At 32.7% G+C, this 22,822-nt stretch overlaps 1 long non-coding RNA gene across 2 annotated transcripts in view; it reads right to left on the bottom strand.

Annotated features, from left to right (window-relative positions):
- Positions 1-4,061: 4,061 nt before the first annotated feature.
- The window catches only part of LOC116549460, a 128,424-nt gene continuing 109,663 nt past the window's right edge, over positions 4,062-22,822 (bottom strand). For both annotated transcript variants that reach the window (XR_004267889.1, XR_004267888.1), the window contains 2 exons: positions 5,726-5,835; positions 4,062-4,096 (listed from right to left, as the gene is read on the bottom strand). This is a non-coding gene — a long non-coding RNA (uncharacterized LOC116549460). The remainder of the gene's footprint in view (positions 4,097-5,725; positions 5,836-22,822) is intronic.

The following is a 22,822-nucleotide window of genomic DNA, read 5'->3' as shown; positions in this document are numbered from 1 at the left end:
CTATATCTCTTGTATATGTTACAAATATTCTTGCATTTCAAAAATATTTATTAACCACCTACAAAGTGCCAGGCATCCCTCTCTTTGTTTCTTAGCATAGAGAGACTATCCCTTTTATTCATCTCATATGTAGAAATATAAAGTATCACTTATGTAGCCTAAAATCACATTATGTTTATTTGCTATTAATGTTCTATTTATGAAAATGAATTTAATGAAAAGATGTCAGACATCATTTGTTTATTCTGTTGATACCAAACTCCTTGCATCTAGTTACCAAAGTTCCTGCTAAACCTCCATAGGCTTAGTTTGGATTCCCAGAAACTGACCCAGTCATATTGAACTTCATTTTGGCTATTTTGTACTTTTGTTCTTTATATTTTCCTCAGATAAATGTATCCATCCCTATGGTTCTGATGTCTGTCCATTTGCTGATGACTCCCTAATCAATTTTTTCCACTAAGACTACATCCTGAATTCTACATCCAGATACTGAGCACTTCTACTTGAATGATGTCTAGTAACCACAAATTCAACATGTACTTGACTGAGCCCAGTGCAATCATCTTATCACAAACTGTATATACTTAATTAATAGGGCAAGCCAGAACTTGGTATCAATCTCATGGTATCAGTGTCAACTCTTTAATAACTTTCCACCTAAGAGATGGTTTTTACAAATACTTTAACTTGCTCTTCCTAATTATCCCTGAATTATTCCTTTCACTCTGTTCTTATTGCCACATCCTTACTTTTGACAATGATAATTTTCCTGAAGTTTTATTTTAAAATAAACCTTGCCTGGCTTTTGCCTTCCAATGTCTCTTCACTCCAATATGCTCCCAAAATTTTCCTTTTTTTTTTTGTGCTTTCGTTGGTAAAAAAAAAAAAAAAAAAAAAAAAAAAAAAAATTAACACATCCCATTTTACTTCTTTGCTAAAACATTATTCAACATTTCTCTTATTGTCTTCCTAATGCAATCTATTCTCCTAAGTACGACAAATAAGAATTTTCTGTCATATGACTGTGTATAAATGTGTTGTGCAAAGGAAAATATTTCTCTTCTCTTTTGAGGTGATCCCTGTGTCACTCTGCAGCATCATTCCACACAATCTTAACTACCCTATGTGCCAACCATCGGGGCATAAAGTTGATTTCTTTCCTATGCCTTCCATCAACTTAATTCCTGGAAAACATACTTAAAGCCCCCAATCTGAATGTTTCTCTTCTCTTAGCTTTCCATGGCCACCTAAAGTAGAGGCGATAATTTTCTACTTATGCAATTTCAGCACAAAATAAGTTAAGTATTTATTACACTCCTTCACGATTCTTCTAAATCAGAATTTCTCAATCTCAGCACTATTGACTGACATTTCAGTTGGGCATACCTTTGTTGTGAGAGGTATTCCTGTTCATTGTAAGATGTTAGCATCAACTTATATGTTTACCCATTAGCACCCTACCCTAATTTTCACATCAGAATGTGCCAAAAGATAATTTAAATGTCCCCTGATAGCCCAGTGTTATCTCAAATTGGAGCTACTGCTCTAAATATATGTCTTTCTAACTTACGCCTTGTGATAGTCCTTAGCACTTAATACTGTACCTAACCCATGAAAGGCACAACATAAATCACTGTAGTGTGAATGAATAAAAATGAATGAATATTTACACATATTTTGAATATTTTTCCAATGAAAACTTCAGGCTACATATTATTTTCCCACTATTTTTTAAAATTGTAGCAGAGGTAGGCCTTATTGTAGCCTGCCTCAGTTGCACTGAAACAGAGTCAAGAAGGAAGTTTTCATTTGCTATCAAACAGTCTTTGCCCTGATTCATATATTAATTAATCTATGAATCTATTCAGTGCTTGGGTGAGTAATTCCTAGAGTCTTATACATGAACATGGTTCTGGGGAAACAGAAATAAAGAATATTCAGGTGCAGCTCAATATCTAAAGCAGAGTGTAGACATATGAAGAAATAATTACAATATAATGTGATTAGTTCTATGCTACATAAATATACAAAACTCAGTTTTCAGGGTGTTTTTTTTTCAGCAATAACCCTACAAGTATGATCTAACTTGAACTGATTTGGTACTTTATGTATTTGAAGCAGACATAGTCACTTTGAAGCAAAACATTCCTTGCCTATACTTTCCTACTATGATGGGAAGATGCTTTCCTGATTGAAATTGCTTCACCTTACCAGTTGCTTGAGGTCTTTGCTTATAAATAGTTATAAATGCATGCTGCATTGGAAAAAAGAATGAGTCTGTGACTAGACTCACCAAAATTTGGGCAAAACAAATAATAAAATGTGGATCAGTTCCCAAACATGTTAACCACTTTGTACAGTATACAGCCCATATGAAAAATATTCTTGAAATTTCTTTGGATAATTAATTATTATAATACAGATTATGATAAGTATATTTGAGGCAAACTATTGGTTAGTGGTCATGTCATGGTGAGTTGGTGTGAGCTTGTGTGTGTGTGTTTGTACATGTATAGAAATATGCAGATATTTTTAATTATTGCATCTATTACACAGAATATTTGATTGGTTAGACCACTGTATTCTGTGATCACGTAAGATTAAAGCAGATGGCATCATGTTAAATGTAAAATTAACAGTATATTTGTGAGAAGATGACTTTTACACTAGCCCTGTTACATGGATTAATACATTGCAGCCTCACAAACCACAAAACCACTCAATTAAGAAATACATTTGAATCTTATACATGTAATTCATTTAATTTAATGATTTTTTTTTCTGAGTGTGTAATTACAAGATGGTGGAAAGATGAAAATGGTATAAATTAAGCCAGAATTTTAAAAGTAAGCAGGTAACAAGATGGGAACACAAAAGCAAAAGAAAATAGCTTAACTCTCTTCAGAGGAAACTGAAAGTTTTCACAGAGTTGGTTGCATTTAAAACAGGCCTTGAAGGATGAGACTAACTTAAGTGAGTTATTGAGTGAGCATTCCTTGAAAGAAGGGAATTTGTGAGGCAATAAAAAGGTATGGGAAAAAGTGTAGAGATAAACAGGCAGCCATGGGGGCATATAAAGTTAATGCTAGTTATTAGGTCATTATTTAGTAAACATTTCTCAAACACAAATGCTAAAACAGAGAGGGCATAGAGTTTTTGGACTGAAAAACTGTTGTGAATTTGAACTGAAATTAGCAGTTGGTGGTTGGTAAACCAGTATTTAATATTATACACACATACATGTACATATCTCCAAAGTGCTTTAAAATATTAGCCAATTTTAAGTATCAAATCTCATAAAATCCAAATTCTAACTTTTCTTTAAAAGACCGAGACTATCTGGAAGCACTGAATTTATCAAATATAAAAATACAGTTTTTTTTTTGTTATCTTAGAAGAAGTCTCCTGTCCTCCTCTTTCCCCAAATGACAGGCATTGTGACTGCCAGGAAAGACCCTCTGCATCATTACAACACACAACACCCTAGAAACTTCTAACCCAAGGAAGCAGAGGCAGAACCTTAGGATCTGAACTCAACCTTACTCCTTTTCCTTCGGAATCTATATTCTACTCTTTATTCTGAGAAGTATAGTGTAATAAAATATCCCCTTGGGGGGAAACATATCTTTGCTTTCTCCCAGGTTTACTGCTATTGTGTTGATGAGTGTGAGATCTCTATTCCAAGTAACAGTATATCTACTCCCCAAATTTCTAAGGTTTTCAGGAAACCACATGTTATTTTGCTGTTTGCTCTTAGCCTTGCAGCAAACATCTTTTGTATTAAAAACCTGTAAGTATCAATAATGCGGCTGGGCGCCGTGGCTCACACCTGTAATTCCAGCATTTTCGAAGGCCAAGGTGGGCTGATCACCTGCGATCAGGAGTTTGAGACCAGCCTGGCCAATGTGGTGAAACTGAACTCTGTCTCTACTAAAAATACACAGAAAAATTAGCCGGGCATAGTGGTGCTCACGTGTAATCCCAGCTACTTGGGAAACTGAGGCAGGAGAATCGCTTGAAGCCAGGAGGCGGAGGCTGCAGTGAGTCGAGATCCACCATTGCACACCAGCCTGGTGATAGAGTGCAACTCCATCTTAAAAAAAAAAAAAATTAAAAAAAGTTAGAAGAATTAATTCTTAAAAGCTAAAAAAATTAGCAAGTATATTATTATAGAAAGCTTCATTTTTAGATATAATGACCAAGGTTCAAATAAAATCAAGTTAAACCATGCTATCAGATACTGTATTTTAATTTATTTCAACTGCCTGTATTTATAAAATCTGCTGTTTTATTCACATTTGCTATGATATGATTTTCCTGTATATCAAAGACCATCACCAATAGTGTAATAAACATATTGCTCTATAATATATGCATACACTAAGTGGTCGTGACTAGAGTCCCTACATAGGGACTGCTTTGTCTTTATCTTTGCATTTTAGAAAGACACAAATAATGCCTAAAATTTTGTAATAAAGGAAAACCTTAACATACTGACATTTGTGGAGAAAAGGGTTAAAGTTTAAAAGGGTAATTAATATGATGTTGGCTACTGGGAGAATTATAAATTATATTTTAATTACTTAATATTAGTCTATAATATGGAACTCTCCGATATTCATGCCCAAACATACTCAAAGAATATGTGATTAACTCTCTGTTATATCTCCAAGATATTCTGCTTGAAAAGATGCTGTGATTGATTACAAGTCTGCAAACCAATATCTTCCTGCATCAAAATTCAAGTGCATTACCGTAGCACAGAAGGGTGTTATGGCAGATGTCAGCCAACTGCTTCGTAGCTGCATGATCGATGGTGCGAATGGTGATTGATGTTATTGACATGCCCTGGCACCTAAAATAGAGTGTATATGTATGTGTGACAGAGGGAGGGATGGGCTCATATTTGGATTTTAAAAAAGCAAAATTACAGGGCCTAAAAAATAATTGGCCATAGAAAAGGAGTGAAGTGCATAATGAAAGTAATAATTGTTTTTGAAAAGAAAGAATATAGGTCTAGCAAGAAATATGGCTTCAGAGAAAAACAAAACAGTTTTGTTTTACTAAGCAGAAAATATATGTGACTTTCTCTTTCCAATCATGCTTATATTTTACTTAATTTCATTATCTATGTAAGCAAGAGTGGGGATAGAAAGTGCTGCTCTTGTTTAACAGAAATGACATTTTATCCATCACACTTCACCAGTGGACAAATAAGGAAAAGGAAAAAGAGATATTGAAGGACTTAAGGTTAAAAAGTAAATTGCATCTAGTATAACAATTTTGAAACAAATCTTATCTGAAGTATTATCTGATTGTAAGCTCTAAAACATATAGATAAAGAAATATGTTAGAAATCTGTTGATATTAATTTTGTATATTCAATTTAGAAAAGCTTAAGAATAAGAATGAATTAGCTCAGTGAAGAAAGCCACTTTAGAAAAGACTCACTACACAGTGAGTCTTACATATAAATCTAAGAAGTTTTCCACCAGCCATATGAATAAGGAAACTTGATATACATTATTTTCAAAAAGGGGAAAGAGGAACATGATCCCAAGGCATAATACTTATAAATTCCTGGCTATGTTAATACACATTCACACACATACATGCCACACTAAGTTAATAGCTGCAAATCTATATCAGGTAAATCCATATGATAAACATTGTTATCCACAACATACCAATGAAAGAAATGAAGGAAAGAAAAGGTAAGTACCTTGACCAGTGTTCCACAGGAAGTTTGTGGCTGAACAAAGGTTGCTACTTAGGTGGTCTACTTTCTGGGGCTGCACTCTTCAGTGTATACTCAATGTAGATGGTTTGCAACTACAGAAAAGCAAAGACCAAAGAAATTATTATTATTATCCAAAACACCACTATTTATATATATTACGGAAATGCATATAATGTTTTAAAAGTATTCTAATCTCTGGATTTTTAACTTGGAGGCCATGGATAGGCTTATAACTCATCCAAAATGTTTTGTGTGCTTTTCTTTTTTTGCAGAGAAAGTTTCCAAAACTTTCTTCTAGTTCTCAGAGATATTGGAACAATAACCCCAATCTCTAAATTCACCTGTGAAGAAAATGAGACCTGGATCTGTTGCTAGATCTATGAATGGACCAACCATGGGACCTTGGCCAGCACTCAACATTCTGCTGGGAGGAAGGGTCAGAGCTGCCTGGAGAAAAGAGCACCAGACTCAGAGAAAGCAAGGACAAAGCACAGAGCTTGTGGGAGAGCCCATCACGGATTCAGGCTTCCCCTGGCATCCAGGTGTCTGCTTTGCTTTCTCTTCACTCTTCCTTGTTGTATTACCCCAACTCTCACTGCAGAAATTTACTTTACTTTTTGATATACAAGATATTGAAACTGCATCTGTTGAATTTTCACTGCCTAAATTATTTTGCAAAATTCAACTCATAGCTTTATATACTTATGTGGCTGTCTTTGTTTGTTTTTCATTAACATTAAAAGCAAATCTATAGGAAATACATTTTTTTCCCTTGGAAGAGGAATAGAGATGACAATCTAATTTGGTAAGTACATTTATAAAATACTAGGATGTTGAATATTCTGCATTACTTTGGGAAAGTAGCCTTTTAAATTGTAATTGTCAGAAGCTACATTTTCTACTGACTTATTTAACAGCCTGAAGTCTTTCTAAATAAAAGCAAATTTTGGTGCAATATATAGACAACCTTAATCCAGACAACAACATAGTACTTCAGCAGCCAATCCTGAAAAAATTATTCAGGATGCAATCCAGTGCTATTGGTAACTGTATACATTACAGGAGATAAGCCCAGAATAAATAACATGCTTGATGCTTCTAATTCCTTAAAATCAACATAAAAACCTTGCAAACTATTTCATGCCAGATTTGACAGGTGGTGATAGTGTTTGAGGAGGCATAGGATATACTGCAGTGATCGCAATGAATGGTGCGGCATTTGAGGTGTGCTTGAGTAGAGAGCAAAACAAGCCTGAAGAAGTTAACTGGAAGTGTTTCATACCATACCACTTTGCTGAGCTGCCTTTAAACTACCTGAAAACATTTTTCACTTTTGGAACATTTTAGAGATCAGCAATGCATAGAATGGCATTCAGATGAAAATATAAATGATAGTTGTACAAATTTAAGGGTTTGAAGATGATAGAAAATGCTGCTGATATAAAGATTTTTAACGAATCTGTGACCTTACCAGCTTTGTGAAATCTTTGTAATGCTTCAGATTATTAATTCTACTAATTGCAGCTTTTTACATTGTCTTTGTACACTATGAACCCTCTCTTATCCATGCTCATATCAAGTCAGATAAGTGTTAAGTTTTAGTTACAAGAAACTGTTCAGTGAATAGAATTATAATCAGAATAAAGATATCATTTAATGAAATATTTTGTATCATTTAAGTATTATTTTAGTTACTAAGCATAGAAACTCACTAAATGTTCAGAATATGCTTCAAGAATTAAATTTTAAAGTTAGACAAAAATAACACTTTCAGTGGATTCTCTCTAAAAATAGAATAGAAAATCATACATTGAAAAGATAATCTGGATCGATCACAAAATAAAGGGTTATATAAAAGCTTCATGCCCTTATTTTCTTGAGCAAGAAAAACATTTTAAAATAATGTATTCAATTTATTTAAGAGTAAAATTAATAAATGTGCTTCTATTCTTATGCCTAGAAATAATTTTAAAGCCAAGTGAGATTTGTGTCTTTCTTTGCTTTAATTTGGAAGACTACCTGTGACTTTTGGAAGAATTCCTATATATTTTGTGTCTTCAAACATAAAATTAATACACCTTTATTGAGTTTCTATTAAAAGTAAGAAATAGTGCTCAATGTAGGATTTCATCAAAGATATGTGAGTCGTGGTCTCAGTCCTCAGGTTGTCATGTTATGTATACTTCAGTTGAGAAAAGTTTAATTACAAGATTTTTTAATGCACACCACAATAAGGTTATAAAATTGCAACAATTTAATCTTTCCTTGATTTCCAAACTTACTCCCAGTAAGTTTTCCTCATATTTAAGTAAAGGGGATACTGGTTTTTAGAAAAGGTGGAATGATAAACAGTAGTAGACTAAACAATTGAATACTTGAAGAATTGTCTAATTTGGTTTATGATCAATTCAAAAAAGAACATACTACAATAATATTATTTAAAAAGCCTTCTTTTTTATTATACAACGGTAACTGTAAACACAGATAAACATTTTGACTGTTCTTTTAAGTTGTTTTCTAATCTTGGACAATTTTTCTTACTTGCAAATGAGATTTTTTGAAATTCCTTTTCTGTCAAAGTATGTGTATTTTCTCTTTATGGACATGCAATAGTGTCAAAAATTTAAGCTAATATATGAAACTTTATTTTAGTTATTTCGAAATATCAATTTTTGTGAGAGCACTCCATCTCATGTTCTTATATATGTTGCCAAGAATATAAAACAAACACAAACAATGTAAAAAAATGAAAGGGTTATAAAAAGCAATTGTGTGTTTCTATGTTTTAAAAAAATTCAATTAGCAAGCAACTATATACTTTATATTTAATATTCAAAATTTTTTTATTTTATTGAATATTCTCAATATTTTCTTTGTTGACAGTTTTCACTAAGGTCAATTATACAAATTTTATTGGGGGAAATGCAAATTCTGCATAATTTTAATTCTATCTTGCAGCTACTTTTGTTTAGTCTTTCTGTATAAATTTTCTACAGAGTAAAATCTATTGTGCATATGCATGCTTATGAATTTTTCTATGATTTTTATTTTCTGTGTAATACATATAAATATATTTGAATGCATTTTTCTTGTTATACAGGCAGTTTTGCTCTTCCGAAATTAAAAGGCCAACTAAAGTGTAATATAAAATTTATTGCTATGTATTCAAGTCCATAATTCTTTCACTCCTCAAAAGAAGTTACAACTGCCATTAAAACATAATACAAAGTCTTTTTAAAAAGCCAACTGTTTCCTTTTTATCATTGCAGCAAACATCTTTTCAAAGTGGGAGCAATCATATTTAGGTGCACAATAAAATGCATATAAAATATTTTTATTTATGAAAACAGCTTTGTGCAAAAGATGAATTTTGACATTGTATCCAATAAGTGCATGTTCTAAATAATTCTATTGCAAATGAATGGGTTTGAATATTTCTTATTTCTTTGTAATTAGATTTCATGCTGAAATCATAAATATGGGAGATGTCATATTAGCAAGCATGGAGAAACAAATTCTTCGGCATCCAATATCACTATCAAGCAACACTGAGTAAAGCTGTGGATTTCACCCTGTAAATCATGATTAGCTTTGAATGCGATCCCTTAATGATCTTAAGTAATGAATTTGCTTCTGGTGTTCAAGCAGTAGGACAGGTCCCTGTGGTGGGAACATATGTCTGTCTGTAAAACTGCTGATTTGAAATGGTACCTCTTCAAATGTTCTCATTATACCCTTTTATAATAGCTCTATGTTTTCCTTCTAACAACATTATTTCTAAAATGAATTATTGTCTGGTTAAGAAGTCAATGACAGTCTCTTGAGATGACTTCTTAGAGAGTAAATTTATTTTAGAAATTAATACTGTACAAAAGAAAACATAAAGCCATTATATAGGTTGAAGGGAAGCTCCCCACACAGTTCTGACAGAGAAGAGAAAGCAATCTTAAATCTTGGCTTCTTTCCTCATGCTGGCAATAAGGGTGCCAATAAGGGCTGATTATGATAGTGGTTTTTATGAGGTAGACACCTGTTAAGTAGGAACTGGACTGTGACCATCAACTCATTTCCCACACACCACTAAACAGCTATCCATTTTTAATGACTTCTGGCCAATGTTCATTTCTAAGCCAGTAGTTCTAATATAGCCCTGGTTGATATTACACTATTTAAACTCCCCAGTGTATAAGAATAAAACAGAATTGAAATAATCTCTTTTAGGCAGAAAACAACACAATACGGTAAATTACATTATAAAAATAATTTTGACTAAAATACTATTTTATCTGCAAGTAAAAGAAATATATAAAATATGTATATAACATTCATATGAAATATACATGAACTCAGTGTTGTAGCCATATCCACGTGTAGTTATGTAAAGAGAGACATGCATAAATGCACAGCAGCATTGCTGCAGACCACCTTAATAGTGTTACTATACACATACACACCTGAGTTTTCATGTAGTGCTTCTCAAGCACAGCTGCAAACTTGTTAATTCCTTAGTGAAAAACCTTCCCTAGCATCCTATTTCTTATCATTTCTTAACACAGGCATTAAAGTTCTTCATGGTGTACTCAGTTGGCTTTTCTAGGCTTATCATCAAATATCGCCATCTTTTTCCACGTATGTATACATCTTCTGGTAATACCAAACTGTTACTGCATTACAGGTCCCGAGGTTTCTCAACTATCTTTTGTTATCTTTCTATTCTCACTAATAGTTTTCCTCCCAAAATCAACCTAGAAAAACCCTATTAACTTTACCAAGTCCTATTTAAGTGGTCTTTTTTGTATATTCTTCCTCTATCCCCTATTTAAAATTATCACCTCTTTCTTTTGCATTCACATAGTCATTTATACTTCTCTCATATCACTGATCAAACAGATGGATATTTTGCTCTCAAATGATTATATATGTTCAATCACTTATAGTCCGCACTAGGCTATAAATTTCGTAAGTTCTGGGGCTAGACTCTTAACAACTGGTCAAGCAGAGACCATGCCATGGTCTAGCATCCATGGGAACAAATGTGGAGCAAGAAGGAAAAGGGGAGGAACTTCTGTAAATGGATCCTAGGCAGTCAGTTGGTAAGAGGGAAAGCTCTTAAAAATACTTCTTGATTATATTTCCTACATTCCTCATCGTTTGCACTGCTTGCTTGAAAATAGTTTTAATCCCTCTCCTAAGTTTATACTTATGTCAAGTAGTCCAACTTAATTTGTTGAAAAGATCTCATGTTTGGAAACTTTTCTCCGGTGGAAAGCCTGCTGCTTGTTTCCAACTCTACATGCATTTCAGTCCAGTGCTATGCATATATGAAAATGAAAGCTCAGGGAGCCTTGTTGACATGCTGTATTTCAATGGGTAAGTCTGAAATCCTGATGAAAATAAAATCTGCTCTGATTTTCACATTTATAAACTGAGACACCATCTGACAACTGGACAGCAATATGCAAATAGATTTGCTGGGATTTAGCAGCCTTCCCTGTAATTCAGATGTGCATAGTGCAGAAAGTCTCCTGTGCTTTCTGCACTTGTCCAAAGTAATTGTTCTAAATCTGATATGAACCTGTCCCCTTGTCCCAGTGAAAAAAATACTGCTATGGGAGCTAAATTGGGCTGGGAGAAAGAGACCGAGACCACTAAGTATTGTCTGAGTGACCCCAAAGGCTACCTGTTTTTCTGACTTGCAACTGGTATTGGTACTAAGACTCTAGTGGATCAGTTCCAGCCCAGACAACTCTCATTTTATGCACATAGAAATAAAATGAGCTTTGGGTTACAAATAATCAGCTTAATAACAACATCAGCATCTGCTCAATCTTACAGTTATTCTTAACCTTAGTTGGATTTCTACTTTGCATTCTAATATCCCAGGGTGTAGTTTTTACCATAGAACGAACCCTCTGCTTTGTACTTACGAATGTAGGTTCCAACTATTTAACCCCATCTCTTCATTTGACACTACTAAATTTACTTTGCCCATGCAAATATTCCATTTTCCCTCTTTGTAACATTGATAGTTTAGCAATCTTACCATGCTTTGCTTATATATTTATCCGTGAACCTCAAATAGGGGTTTTGATAGTTTTTCACTATCCTTTATTAATTTGCTTGCTGTATATACACATATATTTCGTGTCTCAGACTCCTGGCTTAGCAAAACTGTCCGTTTATTATTTATCTGTTTCATGGGTCTATGTGGTAACATGTCTTCCTCTTTGTTGATCTAGTGCTTCTCTTAAATGTCATTTCCATTAATATCTTCTACAGGACAGCTGATAATTAATATGCCCGGTCATAAGAGGTGTGCCTCCTTTTAAAATATAATTGAATGGAATAGGCCCTTTAGAAATGTGTAAATAGAGAGCATCTCAGGTCCCATTCCTGATGTTTAATTTACAGGACCTGAGCTAAATTAGCAAAAAAGGTTAAGAACTAGTAATGAACTAGACTTATTTTGCTAACTAGAATTACTACAGTGTCAACAGGCCCTTCCTGGAAACAGATTCCATCAGAGCCCATGTTTTGCAGCACCACACTTTCTATCCTCAGTCACAGCTCATTGGATATGTATCGTGCCACCTACCCTAGGGCAGCAAATCTATACGCTCATAAGTCAACTGCAGGCCTGCTCTTGTTTAAAAAGGTAGACAAACCAATGATATTCTCCCTCATTTGCAAATTTAGTAGGAGAACAAGTCAGGATGAGAGTTAGGCAAAATTATGGTGTGGAGAAAAGTTATACATTAAAAAAATGCATTCAAAGCACTAGAAAATGGAAGAGTCTTATGGTCAAAATATAATGGACAGAGCATTAGGGGGCTGGTCTAAAAATTCTTACTGTTAAAGTTTCCGGAACTATAAAGAATCTTCTCAATTTTAAAAGAATAATCGTTTGTTAATGAGATCTAATGCATTTTTTCTCATAGTTTTCCATCAAATTCTCACGTTCCTCATTCCTACAAATAGTCATCATATGAACATATGACACATTTTTTAATGTTTAAATTTTTATGGGTACATAGGTATATATACTTATGGAGTACCTGGGATAAGTTGGTATAGGCATGCAATGTGTAATAATTCAGCATGGAAAATTGGGCATCTAACCAGTCAAGCATTTATCCTTTGAGTTACAACAATCCAATTATACTCTTTTAGTCATTTTAAAGTGCACTATTAAATTACTATTGGTTATAGTTCCCCAGGTGTACTATCAAATACTAGGTCTTCTTAATTCTTTCTATTATTTTTGTACCCAGTAGCCATCCCCACCTCCACTCTGCCCCACAACTACCCTTGCCAGTGTCTAGAAACCATCCTTCTATTCTATTCTTTATGTCCATGAATTCAATCGTTTTAATATTTAGATTCCACAAAAAATGTCAGAACATGTGATGTTTGTCTTTCTGTGTCTGACTTGCTTCACTTAACATAATGATCTCCAGTTGTAGCCAAGTTGTTGCCAATAACAGGATCTCATTTTTTAGGAATGAAGTGTACTCCATTGTGCATATGTACTACATTTTCTTTATCCATTCATCTTTTGATAGACACTTACGTTGCTTCCAAATCTTGACAATTGTGAACAGTACTGCAACAAACCTGGGACTGTAGACATCTCTTTGATATACTAATTTCCTTTCTTTCCCGCATGTATCTAGAAGAGGGATTTCCCACATGTATGGTAGCTCTATTTTTAGTTTTTGAGGAATCTCTGAACTGTTCCACATAGTAGCTGTATAATTTATATTTCCACCAACAGTGTACAAGCATTCTCTTTTCTCCATATCCTCACCAGCATTTATTGCTTGACTTTTAGGTAGAAGCCATTTTAACTGAAGTGAGATGATCTCTCATTGTGGTTTTTATTTGGATTTCTCTAATGATCACTGAGGTTGAGCACCTTTTCATATGCATATTTGCCATTTGTATGTCTTCCTCTGAGATATGTCTATTCAGATCTTTTGCCCATTTTTAATTGGATTATTTTTTTTTTCCTATAGAGTTGTTTGAATTCTGTATATATTCTGGTTATTAGTCCCTTGTTGGATAGGCAGTTTGCAAATATTTTCTCCCACTGTGTGGGTAATCTTTTCACTTTCTTGATTGTTTCCTTTGCTGTGCAGAAGCTTTTTAACTTGATGCTATCTTACTTGTCCATTTTTGCTTTAATTGCCTATGTTTGTTGAGTACTACTCAAGAAATTTTTACCCAGACCAATGTCCTGGAGAGTTTTTCCAAAGTTTTCTTGTAGTAATTTCATAGTTTGGGATCTTAGATGTAATTATTCAATCCATTTTGATTTGATTTTTTTTGTATAAGGTGGGAGATAGGAGTTCAGTTTCATTCTTCTGTATTCAAATATCCAGTTTTCTTGGCAGCATTTATTGAAGATAAACTATCTTTTCCCCAGTGTATGTGCTTAGCACTTTTGTCAAAAACGAGTTCACTGTAGGTATTTGGATCTGGTTACTGGTCCTTTATTCTGTTCAATTTGTCTATGTATCTGTTTACATGCCAGTACCATGCTGTTTGGTTGTTATAGCTCTGTAGTCTAATTTGAAATCAGGTTATGTGATTCCTCCAATTTTGTTCTCTTTGCTCAAAATAGCTTTGGATATTCTGGGTCTTTTGTAGTTTCAGATGAATTTTATGATTGTTTTCCCTATTTCTGTCAAGAATGTTATTGTTATTTTGACAAAGATTAAATTGAATCTGTAGATTGCTTTGGGTAATATGAACATTTTAACAAAACTGATTCCTCCAATCTGTGAACATGAAATATCTTTCCATTTATGTGTATGTCTTGTTTAATTTCTTTCATCAGTTTTTTATACTTTTCATTATAGACATCTTCCACTTCTTTGGTTAAATTAAGTCCTAGGTACTTAATTTTATTTGTCGCTATTGTAAATCAGATAACTTTTTAAATTTCTATTTCAGATCACTCACTGTTGGCATATAAAAATGCTAATGATTTTTATATGCTGATTTTGTATCCTTAAACCTTACTGTATTTATTAGTCCTAGTAGTTTTTTGGTGCAGTCTTTAGGTTTTTCCAAATATAAGATAATATGACCTTCAAAGAAGAATAATTTGACTTCATTTCCAATTTTGGTGCCCTTTCTTTCTTTCTGTTTTCTAACTTCTGTAGCTAGGTCATCCAGTACTATGTTGAATAACAGTGGTGAAAATGGGCATCATAATCATGTTCCAGATCAAAGAGGAAAGGCTTTCAGTTTTTTCCCATTATGATACTAGCCATGGCACTGTCATACATGACATTTATTATGTTGAGGTATCTTCCGTCTATACCCAGTTTTTGAGAATTTTTATTGTGAAGAAATGTTGATTTGTACCAAATGCTTTTTTACATCAATTGAAATGATTATTTGGTTATCTTTTATTCTGTCAATATGTTATATCACATTTATTGATTTGTGTATGTTGGACCATTTCCTATGAGAAATCCCACTTGGTCATGATGAATAATCTTTTAAATGTATTTTTGAATTTAGTTTGCTAGTATTTTGTTCAGAATTTTTGCATAAATATTTCTCAGAGATACTGGCCTGTAGGTGTTTTTTTTTTTTTTAAAAGATTTTTTTTAATGTGTCTTTGTCTGGTTTTGGTATCAGAGTAATACCGTTCTCATAGAATGATTTTGGAAGTTTTCACTCTTCCTCTATTTTCAGAACAGTTTCAGTAGAATTAGTATCACTTCTTAAAATGTTTGATACAATTCAGCAGTGACATCATTGGATCCCAGGCTTTTCTTTACTAGGAGAGTTTTTATTAAGGATTCAATTTCACTACTTGTTTTTTGATGTTTTGTATTTTCATGGTTCAATCTTGGCAGATTGTATGTGTCTAGGAATTTATCCATTTCTTCTTAATTTTTCATTTTATTGTCACATAGTTGCTGATTGTAGCCATTAATGATCCTTGGAATTTCTGTAGTATAAATTGTTATGTCTCCTTTTTTCAATTCTGGTTTTCTTTAGTTGGAGCTTCTCTCTTTTTATCTTTGTTAGTCTGACTAAAAATTTGTCAATTTTGTTTATCTTTTCAAAAAGAAAACAACTTTTTGTTTGATCAATGTTTGGTGCTGTTTTCTTCATTTCATATTCACTTATTTCTGCTCTAATATCGTAATTTATTTTCTACTATTTTTGGGTTCTGTTTGCTTTTGCTTTTCTGGTTCTTTAAGATGCATCATATGACTTATTTGAAGCTGTTCTTTTTTGAGGTAGGCACTACATTTTTGGTGTAGCCATAAATTTTTCTCCTAGTATTGCTTTCACTGTGTAACATGTAGGTTTGATATTTTGTCTCCATTCTTATTTCAAAAAATTTTTAATTTTTTTCTTAATTTCTTGTGGACCCATTGGTCATTCAGGATCCTATTGTTTAATTTCCACCTGCTTGTATAGTTTCCAAATTCTTCCTGTTATTAATTTCCAGTTTTATTCCTTTGTGGTCAGAGAAGTTGCTTGATATCATTTCAATTATTGTTAATGTTTTAAGATTTGTTTTGTGACCTAACCTGTGATATATACTTTAGAATGTTCCATATGCTGAGGAGAATTTGTACTCTGCAGATGTTGAATGAAATATTCTGTAAACCTCTATTAGGTTGGCATCTGTCTCTCTCTTTAGCGCTAATAATATTTTTTTATATATCTAGGTGCTACACTGTTTGGTACATATATAGTTACAATCATTATATCCTCTTGCTGAATTGATCCTTTTATCATTATGCAATGGCCTTCTTTGTCTTTTTTTACAGCTTTTGTCTTGAAATCTATTTTGTCTAAATATAGCTACTCCTGCTTTCCTTCTGATTTTCATTGACATAAAATATCTTTTTCAATCCCTTTATTTTCTTACTATGTGTATCTTTATAAGTGAAGTGTGTTTCTTACATACAACAGATCATTTGATTTTTTTTTACCAATTCTATGTCTTTTGATTGGAGAGTTTAATTCATTTACTTTCAATGTTGTTATTGATAAGCAGGGACTTACTCCTGCCATTTTGTTAATTGCTTTCTGATTTACATAGTTTTAAAAACCAATTTATTTATTACCTGAAATAAGTGTGTCTCTCTTCTCCACAACCAAATGTGCTAAAATGCACCAAATATGTAGAAAGAACAACATCCAAAATAAAACATGGAAGTTGTTATTCCACAACTATCTATATCTTCCCTATTAAAAGCAAGAAATATTAAAGCTTGGATCACCTCAAAACATGACGATTTTCTTCTTTTTGTCTGAATTTTTGTGATTTAGTTTCTTAGCCTGAGACAACTATATATGGTATATATTGAAAATCTAGTACCTTAATATAATTTTTATAAATGTCTATATGGAAGTAAATAATATTATTTCCTTAGATCAGTTATAAAAGATAAAACCTAACATTGTCAACAGGTAACGTCCTATTATTATTAAAATATAAACTAAATGTGATATAACTTGTTTTAATTCACTTGCTAAATTGAACTTAATGTTTTACGCTATTTGATGATACATGATTAGAAGACGTGTGTGTGTGTGTGAGAGAGAGAGAGAGATAGAGAGAAAGAGAGAGAGAGAGCGAGAGAGAGCCCTTGTGTTAGGGAGTACTAAGAATGCCTCAATAATCCTCACCTGCTGGTATTCTTGATCTTTTCTAATTCCCTTCCCTTAAATGTAGGCTAGACTTACTGACTTGTTTCTAATAAACAGGATTTAGCAGAAGCAATGGAAGGTTACTTCTTGGCATAGGTTATAAAGAGATTGTGACCTCCACTTTGCATGCTCACTGATATTTTTACTCACTAACTTGGAAGGAAGGTAGCTGCCCTACAAAGCCTTAGAGAATATGGAACTAAGCAAACTCTTTGACCAAATAACCCCATTGGACTGAGTTGAGGCCCTCAGTCCAATAGCTCATAAGTCTTAAAATCCCACCAGCATTTACGTGAATGAGTTTAGAATCAGATCCTACTCCCATAGAGTCTTCATATAAGAACTAACCCTGGCTGATCCTTTGATCACAACTTTTAGAGAGTCATTGAAGCAGAGGCATCCAGCTAAGCCAAGCTGAATTTTCTGACCCATGGAAGCCATGAAATAATAAATGTCTGCCTATTTATGCTATGAAGTGTTGGGGTAATTTTTTATGCAGCAATTGATAACTAGCATTATCATCAATAATTTTATTTTTTCTTTTTCTTTTTTTTAATTTTATTTTTTATTGTTGAAAATTACTAGGATGAACAAAAGCTTCTAATTGAGAAGAATGCTACATTGTCATTTCTAGAAAAATAATAAAGGAGAGGTTTCCATTTGCTTCAGCTCTCATTTCTATGCATCCTGGTAATTATCAAAGTTAACCTATAGATAAATTTATTATACGTTTTTATTTTCCAGTTATTCTTTGCTAGATTGAAAAAGCTTATTGTGACATTATGATCAATAATCAACCACTCTTTCTTATATACTTTTTTTTACTTCATTTTTGTATTGACTGTAATGATTCAAATTTTTAAGGGAAAACATCAACATGAACTTTCTGTGCATTATGTTCCAATTTCACTGATTTTCTACAGTGTATCTTTTTATATGTATACAATCTTTTTAAAAAAGACCAGTGGATCAATGTCAAGATTCTTCTCTAAGTTCCTAAAATCTTAATTATAGTAGTTCTTTCTTATGGTAAACATTCTAAATTTTCTTTTTTGTGTGTGTGAGTTATTTTTTTGTGCATGTTTTGCTTATCTATTGCTGTTTAACAAAATACTCTGATACAGTGTCAAAATTAACAACCGTTTATTTGTCCATGAATCTGCAACTTGGGCTCCACATGATGGGCTGGGGTATTCATGCAGTATATTTGGTTGGGTGCTTGACTGGAACTGAGATAGCTAACAGGTCATTGCTCACATAAAAGTTGCCCTCGCTGTTGTGCTTGAACCAGCTATGAGCTGGCCAAGCAACTCATTTTTTTTCTTTGCTTATTTTTTTTTCTTTGCTTATTTTTTATAGCAGAGAAGCTATACCTTTTTAACCTGTTACCTCAGGGTTCCAAGAAATTGAAATGTAAAGTTGCAAGACGTCTTAAGGGCAATACTGAAGTTGACGCTGCATTAGTGTCAACTGATAAAAATCTATTGATAGAAATAAATCCCATGGCCAGTCCAGAATCTATGAAAGAGGAAATAGACAAGAGCTCTTGATGGAAGAAGTGGCATCTGCATATAAAAATGGAAGAATAAATGGTGACTAGATGTGGTAATTATTAGTCACAGTGCTCAGGAGGTTTCAGCTTTAGCTGTATGATGCTAGTTCTTGATTATATTTTCTAGGAAGAAAGATAGGAAATTTAGTAATAGACAAAGCTTGTTGAACTTAAGACTATAAAGATTAACACAACTTAAAAGAAAATCAGCATTTCCCTGATCTGTAGATTTGAAATTATAACCCTAGAAGAGTTAGAGGAGACTGAAACATTTTTAGATTGAGAAAGGGGTATTAAAGTCCCAAAATAAACACTATCTGAGTGGCAGAGGAGTCAGCAGAAACTTTATAGTTTAGTGGAAAAGGACGATGAAAGGAAAGCATTGAGGGGGGAAAAAAAAGTAGGTAAAGATAATCTTTAAAGAGTTAGAACAGTGCCTGGCTCTATAGTTTAAACTGAGAAGAGAGACAGTTTCCCTGTCAAAAGATATTAATAAAAGAAATAGCCACATGATATGTTCTAGAGATTTATGGTCTACATTGTGATTTTTTTGAGCCCCTGTTGCTTCCAGAAGCATGGTATTCACATTGTTAAAAATACAGTAGAAATGAGATAAACTCTGTTTGTAATCTTAAAATTTTCACTTGCTTTAAAATATAAAATCTTATCACTTTTCGAGGAGGATTGAGGAGGTTGCTATCAGTGAGTAAAAGTAAATGGAAGGACTTATGTAAGGTATTTGGAATACGATAAAATGTGCACATTATAGTTCAGGGAATTTGTGAAATCCTGGCATCACACAAATAAAAAACAACACTTCTAAAACTGAATTAAGGGGATACTGATAGCCAGTTGGAATGGTGTCTAAAATCTGTATTATTTGTACAATATTTATTTTATTAAATTTAAACAATCTTTATTCAATAAATACATAATTCTATTATAGATTGACTTACATTTTAAAAACTTACTAAGAAGTTAGTATATTTTACTATACTGTAGTGATTTTAGTAGGATTGAAGTGATATCTCATTGCGGCTTTGATTTACATTTCCTTCATGACTAATGATCTTGAGCATATTTTCTTGTATTTATTGGCCATTCATATGTCTACTTTGGATAAATGTCTAGTCAGATACTTTGCTCAATTTTGAATTGGTTATTTGCCTTTTTATTATTAAGCTATAAATACTCTTTATATATTCTGGAGACAAGTCCATGTCACATGTATGATTTCTAATAGTGGTATTTTGTGTTTTATTCTCTTTCATCAAGTGATGTAGTTAATTTTATGTAGCTATTTTCAACATAAAAATTTGAAAATTAAATTTAGTTCAATTTATCTATTTTCCTTTGTTGCTTGGTATTTTGGTGTCACAACTAAGAAAATCTTTTGTAAACTTTCATCATGACTTACTATGAATTCATTCTTAAAAGATTTAGAATTTTGACTCTTACATTTAGGTCTATGATACATTTTCAGTAATTTTTATGTATGGTACGAAATAGGCAGTCAACATCACATTTTTGCTTATGGATATCCAGTTATCCCAGCAACATTTGCTGAGGAGAAAATTTTTTCCCAACTAGATTGATTTGTTATCCTCATTGAAAATCAATGAATCTTAAATGTAAGGATTTACTTCCAGATTCTCAATTCTATTCCATTGGAATGTATGTTTATTCTTACATCAGTGCTAAATGGTCTGAATTAGCGTAGGTTTGTAGTATATTTTGATATTCGAAAATACGAGTCCTCTGAATTTGTTCTTCTCTTTTGAGTGTGTATTAGCTATCATGTATCTTTTGCACTTGCATGTTTTAGAATTTATTTGACATTTTCTGCAAAAAGACAACTGGTATATTTGTAATCATTTTCTTAAATCTATAGAACATTTGGGGTAATACTGTCATTTTAACATTAAATCTACCAATTCTTTCTCATGAAACGCCTTTTCATTTAGTTGGATCTTCTTCATTTTTTTCAACAATGTTTTGTGGTAATCAGTATGCACATTTTGCATTGTTTGTCAAGTTTATTCTGTATTTTATTCTTGTTGAGGCTCTTAGAAATAGAATTACTTCCTCCATATTTGTACTTTTTTCATTTTTTCTGCATAGACGTTATTTTATTTTTATATTTCCATCCTGTGGCCTAGAACTTCATTAAATTTGGTTATTTGTTCTAATATTTTTAATTGAATTCCTTAAAATTTTCTATATATGAGATCATGTCATCTGCAACTAGCAATAATTTTATGACATACGTTCTAGTTTCTATGACTTTTGTTTATTTCTCTTGAAAAATTGCCGTGGCTATACCTCCCATATGCAGAAGTAGTGAAAATAGATATCCTTAACTTGCTTCTGATTTTAGAAGAAAATTCATTGTTTTGCACCATGGCATATTTTCATATGGGATTTTCATAGATACACTTAATCAGGTTGGAGAAGTTCCTTTCCATTTTTATTTTGTAATGAAAAGTTGTTAGATTTTACCAATTGAATTTTAATTTTTTATTCTTTTAGTATGATGTGTTACATTGACTGGCTTTCTTCTGTTAAACCAGCCTTTCATTTTTCATATCTGTCCAATTTGGTCATGTTGCATAATCTCGTTTAAATCTTGCTTTAATTGATTTCATGGAGTTTGTTGAGGATTTTTGTATCTAAAAGTACTAGACATATTGATCTATAGTTTTCTTTTCTGATACTTTCTTAGTTTTAGTATCAGTTTTGGCCTGATAGAACAAGTTAAGAAATGTTCTTTCCTCTTAAATTTTTTGACAATTTTGAGAGTTGTTATTAACTCTTCTTTAAATATTAGTAGGATTCACTAGTGAAGCCCTTAATCTGGTTTTGGGAGAAGTTATTTGTTACTAAATCAAACTTTTAACTTATTATAAACCTATTCTGATATTTTTTCTAGTAGTTCATGTATCCTTATAGCAGCACTCCACTCATGGTACCAATTTCCTGTATTAGTCCATTATTATGCTGCTAATAAAGACATACCCAAATTTGGGTAATTTATAAAGAAAAAAGGTTTAATGAACTCACAGTTCCTCATGGCTGTGGAGGCCTCACAAATCATGCTAGAAAACCATGGAAGAGCAAAGAGATATCTTACACGGTGGCAGGCAAGAGGGCATGTGCAGGGGAATGCCCCTTTGTAAAACCATCAGATCTTATGGGACTTTTTCACTATAATGAGAACAGCATGGGGAAAACCTGCCCCCATGATTTGATTGCCTCCCACCCAGTCCTTCCCATGACACGTGGGGATTATTACAATTCAAGGTGAGATTTGTGTGAGGACATAGAGCCAAACCATGTCATTCTTCCTCTTTAGCCATGTTTGGAGGTTATGGCTCTTTCTAGTGACTTGTCTAGAGTTCATTTAGTTAATCTACATATTTAGCCAGAAGATGCTTATAGTATATCCTTATCATCTTTTTTTTTTTTTTTTAACCTCCTCTAAGTTCTGTAGTAATTCTCATTTCTTCTTTCATTGTTTTGGTAAATTGAGTCTTCCCTCTCTTTATTTTTTTGGGGTCAATCACATAAAAGTTTAGCAATTTTGCTGACACTATTAAAGTACCATTTTTTTGTTACATTGCTTTTATTTATAGTTTTTATATTCACTATTTCATTTATTTTACTAGTTTTTAATACTGCCTCTTAATGCTTGTTTAGAGTTCCATTTCCACTTAGTTTTCTAACTTCTTAAGTTGGAAGTTTTGGTTATTGATGTGACATTTTTGTTTTTTTTTTTTTAAATATAGGTGTTTACATCTATAAATATCCTGCAGTGTACTTCTCTAACTACATTGCATATA

This window comes from Sapajus apella, unplaced genomic scaffold (assembly GCF_009761245.1).
Source record: "Sapajus apella isolate SASKATOON/1434 unplaced genomic scaffold, GSC_monkey_1.0 scaffold1, whole genome shotgun sequence".
NCBI classification, from domain to species: Eukaryota; Metazoa; Chordata; class Mammalia; order Primates; family Cebidae; genus Sapajus; species Sapajus apella.
Note: the sequence above shows the minus strand (reverse complement) of the source record. Positions and strands in the feature narration are given on the sequence as shown.